The 5,205-nt window shown below is 43.2% G+C and overlaps 1 protein-coding gene across 2 annotated transcripts in view; it reads right to left on the reverse strand.

Moving 5' to 3' along the window:
* PRPF3 (pre-mRNA processing factor 3) overlaps positions 1–706 on the reverse strand; it is a 17,603-nt gene extending 16,897 nt beyond the window's left edge. Inside the window, exon 1 of one of the 2 annotated variants that reach the window (XM_072427568.1) lies at positions 574–706. The gene's annotated coding sequence lies outside the window, so the exon portion shown is untranslated. The remainder of the gene's footprint in view (positions 1–573) is intronic. The other variant, XM_072427566.1, reaches the window with a different exon arrangement.
* Between the last annotated feature and the right edge of the window lie 4,499 nt (positions 707–5,205).

Below are 5,205 nucleotides of genomic sequence, written 5' to 3' on the forward strand. Positions count from 1 at the left end.
GGGTGAATGTTACAATGTATGGGGTGAATGGGGTGTTACAATGTATGGGGTGTTATTATGCACAAAGTGAAGGTTACAATGTACTGGGTGTATGGGGTGAATGTTACAGTGTATGGGGTGAATGTTACAATGTATGGGATGTACGGGTGAATAGGGTGTTACAATGTATGGGGTGATTGTTACAACGTATGGGATGTACGGGGTGATTGTTACAACATATGGGGTGTTACAATGTATGGGGTGTTATTATGTACAAAGTGAAGGTTACAATGTACTGGGTGTATGGGGTGAATGTTACAAAGTATGGGGTGAATGTTACAATCCCTGTTACTGGCAATTGCTCTGTAATGTTCTATAATTAGGAAAACAATTGGGGACAATCATGACCCCAATAATACACACAAACCACCTCAGTGCCCAGCCTCATATAATGAGCCCCGAGTCTCACAGTGATCACCACAAGCAGCGGCCCCCTCACACCACCTCCCTCCACGGCCCTGGGACAACTCGCACGCCAGTCCGGGGATTCTGCGGCCTACACGTGGTCAGTCAGCACTGTAACTTATTACTTACTCCCACTCACCCACTGACGGTGCGCCGCCCCCCTCCCTTTACGAAAAAATAAAATTCTTCGCGGCACTAACGGAGACCAGACGTCAGACCGGAACCGGAATTGGAGACGCATGCAGCCTTGCGCTTTCCCAATGACTCGTATCACGTGACGAACAAAGCGTCACTCGCGGCGTCAGTGTGAATAACTTTATTAGCAAGTTCGGCTCTCCTCCCATAAAGCACAACTTCACGAAGTCTCTACATTCCTTCAGTGTAACCTACCTAGCATTATAATTACCTGGAGCTGCACTTTAGAGTGTACAGCTCTTCTATATATTTTTTTAGCCTATGTTTCTTTTAGTGACTTATTCCCAAATAACAATTTATGCCTTGGAGTTTTAATCCCAACATCAATAATCTAGGATACCTGTCAGGGCAGTAATATGATCTAGGGTACCTGTGGGGGCAGTGATATGATCTGGGGCAATGGTCACCAACCTTTTTAGTCCTGCGAATCACCAAAATTTTCTTGAGGACCGCCAGTTAGTCTGTGGGGGCAGTGATGTGATCTGGGGTACCTGTGGGGGCAGTGTTACAATCTGGGGTGCCTGTTGGGCAATACTATAATCTAGGTTGCCTGTGGGGGCAGTGATATGATCTGGGGTTGCCTGTGGGGGCAGTGATATGATCTGGGGTGCCTGGGGGGCAGTGATATGATCTGGGGTGCCTGGGGGGCAGTGATATGATCTGGGGTGCCTGTGGGGGTAGTGTTAGTAGAGGCAGGGCTTTGCTTCTTCATGTCAGAATCTCCAGAAAGAAGTACTGTGAGAAGCACAGGGGTTTCCTCACAATATCTCCTGAGATTAGCAGTCAAGCAGCGGTGCCTGAGATCTCACATTGATGATATACAAAGTCTGGCCAAAAAAAACTTTCCAAGCCTGTCAGGGCAGTGATATGATCTGAGTACATGTGGAGCAGTGTTCCGACCTAGGGTAACTGTGGGGGCAGTGTTTTAATCTGGGGTGCCTGTGTGGGCAATGCTATAATCTGGGGTGCCTGTGAGGGCAGTGATATGATCTGGGGTAGCTGTGGGGACAGTGGTATGATCTGGGGTGCCTGTGGGGGCAGTGATATGATATGGGGTAGCTGTGGGGGCAGTAGTATGATCTGGGATGCCTGTGGGGGCAGTCTGCGTGTGCATCTCCTATAGGACAGGATGGTGTAACGTCTGAAGGGAGGGGCATGTGCTTAGACTAAGACCCATCAGCAGGCAGTTGGGTGTAGCTCAGCCAATGTGGGCAGAGTTTCGTATGGAGGTATGTATGGTGTCTAGTAAGGTACCTTTGTGGAAACAAGTTTTGAATGATTGATTGTTAGTGATTGTTAATAAAGCTTTGTCAGATCCCCGTAAAAACTTTATTATGAAAACAGCGTTAACAGAAATGAAGCTGTGTAAATCTGGTGGCTTTTATGTTAATGGGCAATAAGTTAAATGGGAGCTGGTATGTTTAAATCCTTACTCCATGAGGAGGGATGAGGAACAAATGATGAGGGGTAATGCTCTGCAGCATCAGAGCCCTGTTGACTGAGGGCTGTCTAGGGGCCTGGGAGTTTGTGGTGGGTTAAAGAATATCTTTGGATAGAGTAGGGAATTGTTACTATTGGAGAGATTTCATTTCCTGTCCTGTAGAACCAAAAGGAAGTGAAAAGTTATTTCTTGAATGTGTCATTGTAAGAAGTGTCCCAATTGTAAGATGTTCCTTCTGTTCCTGGTTTGTTGACAATTCAGAATTTTTATTTCTCAGTTTCAGTCCCAGTAACAATGGTCAGTTAATCAAACAATAGGAGCTAATTAATACCATAGTGCACTCACAGGAGGCACATTAGTGGAACTATAGCTAAAATAAAAAAATCCTACTTACCTGCACAATCCTCGATCCCTCCTGTGCTATCCTCAATTCAGACCCCTGCCATTCCAGTTTCTTCCTTCAGTCAGAGGAAGAGTTGGGCGCCATCATCTTCTTCCTTCTGCCTACGTCTCCAGTCTCACACTGTGCAGACATGAGATTGAGTGACGTATGCTGCTGTAAATGTAAAAAAAAGAATGCCGATCTCACTGCATGTACGCCCAACACAGCTCAATGCCACCGGTGTAAATGAGCCCTTAATGTGGAATTAAAGTTTCACTTTTACAAATTTTCGATCAGGCAGGCGATGTCCCTTCTGCAATAATAAATCTTACCTGGCTGATCACTCCTGTTTTCTGGAAACACAGCTCAGCTGTACATGCAGAACGTCAACTTTGATTGCTATGAAAACTCAGATGTCCTGGCTCCCCTTGCTTGTGCCAGTGATGAATGAACTTTTGCGCACCTGCTCAGATGTTACCGTATCCTGGCGTGCCCAATCAAGGTGGCCGAAGATTTCTCTGGGAGGAAGAAGAGAAGGAAGATGGTGTTGCCCTCTTCCCACAAGGGGATACAAAAACACAGCCATAAAAACAAAGGGCTACAAACCCCTCACCTATGATATTTGCCTGGTTATCCTGGTCCTCTGACATTATTAATGAGCCACTAATCTGGAACAAGTGTCGAGATTAGCAAAGTCAAAAATACTTCTATGTATACTCATAGTTGGTGGCATTTTAAAGGAGGCCTGTACTATGGCAAATATCTATGCAAACATTCCATGGTTGTTCAGAAGATAAAACAAGAGGAAATGTTTTGCAGAGATGCACTGAATACTTTATTTTGCCCTGAGATACAGAAGACAACAGGGGTCATCACATAGCTCTCCCAAGGTTTCCATTTACAAACAAATGTCCATTTCTATTTAATAACAATTTATCATTCTAAACTAAAAAAAACAACAAACACCTTACAGGAAGGAAAAACTTTTACAGAACAGCACAGAAACCCCTTCACAAAACATTATTACCGTATAAACTATAATGAAAATGTGTTAGTTTGTTCCACCCGAAAGAAAAGCCCCAATGGATAATCAAAGAGGAGTGGACTCCTATTTGCCCAACCTGTGATTACATATCGTATCGTATCTATGGGAGGAAGAGAAGAAGAGGAGGAAGGGAAAGCCAGGCTTTTGAAGGGCAACCAGATTGAATTTTAAAAACACCAAATTTTATTGTTCCAACAACATAATTTAAAAGATTAAGAGCTGTGTCTCAATAAATAAATCATAGGCTAACATATAACCACTAGTTTCACAAAAAATAGCAATATAGTTTAGTATCGTACTAGGTTAGCGATGGTGGTAAGGTGTCCCACCCGACGCGTTTTGCCAAAACCAGGCTTCCTCAGGGGTAAGGGGAGACTTAGTATTATTGCTGGGGCTTTTTAACGCATTAAGAGCCTTATGATACCGAATTTCTACTTGTAAGTGATTTGATAGTGAGACCAATATCAATTTGGACGTACTGCTGGTGTTTCCAGATGTCCGAGTGGAGTGAACGGTGTGATAGAAGCTTGAAATGTTTATTCCAGGACTTTTTATAAGCACAATGGTTACATTGCCATCCCTGTCTGTCTTAGTAGAAGTAAATGACAGTGATCCAGGAGGGAAAATAAAGTGTTGTCTTCTCGTATAGAGTATTTTAGTTGTGGTATGTGGGTGAACTGCAGGCAGCCATCCAAAAAGATTTAACTCTGGTTGCCCTTCAAAAGCCTGGCTTTCCTCCCACAGATAAACTATATTAAAAACCCTATTCAATGTTAGGTCCGTATACCTGGACCATGTCCTTTTAGTTTCGTGTTTACAGAATAAGGTCAGATAATCGCTCACCCCCTTCTATCCCTGAAATGCAGGGATGCTGGGAATGAAATCTGGCATCTTTTTTTCTTTCCTCCAACCAGATGATTTCAGAGATAAGAAGAAATGAGATGCAGTGCAATGTACAAGCACATTTCGCTGGGCTTGATTTAGTTTCAAGACTGGTGATGAGAGACTATCATGGGAGAACCTTTGTGATCCAGTAAAAGCCGAAATGGTTCTGGAGCAGGAGTGAAATTATTTGACAAATAATAGCAAATGATTTTTAAGACGGTCATTCCAGATTTGCTGAATCACCCAGGTTCTCACAAGATAGTCTCTCTTCTCCAATCTTGGAGAGAGAGATCAGGCTCACTGTCTGAATTCACCTATCAGCTTGATTGCTGTTCGATTTTGCCTTGCTCTGTTTTGAGTTCAACTTCAGTAAACATTCTAAGGACGTTATTATTTATTTATTATTATTACACAGTATTTGTATAGCGCCATCATATTACACAGCACTGTACAAAGTTCACAGTCATGTGACTAGCTGTCCCTCAAAGGGGCTCACAATCTATTGTCCCTACTATAGCCATATGTCATTACCACAGTCTAAGGTCAATTTTTGGGGAAGCCAATTAACCTAACAGCATATTTTTGGGTTGTGGGAAGAAACCAGAGTACCGGGAGGAAACCAAAAATCAACTATATATACAAGACAAAAATAACATGAAATACTAAGCTCAGCACGGAACAAGATAAAAACAATAGGATTGACATACAACATGAGAAAATGAACCAATAGGTGAATAATGCTTCCTAGGTTCAGAGGGCAGACACATGGGTACCGGTACTTAGATGGCAGGACCACAAACATCTAAAATACCA

The sequence above is a fragment of the Pyxicephalus adspersus genome, chromosome 12 (assembly GCF_032062135.1).
Source record: "Pyxicephalus adspersus chromosome 12, UCB_Pads_2.0, whole genome shotgun sequence".
NCBI lineage: Eukaryota > Metazoa > Chordata > Amphibia > Anura > Pyxicephalidae > Pyxicephalus > Pyxicephalus adspersus.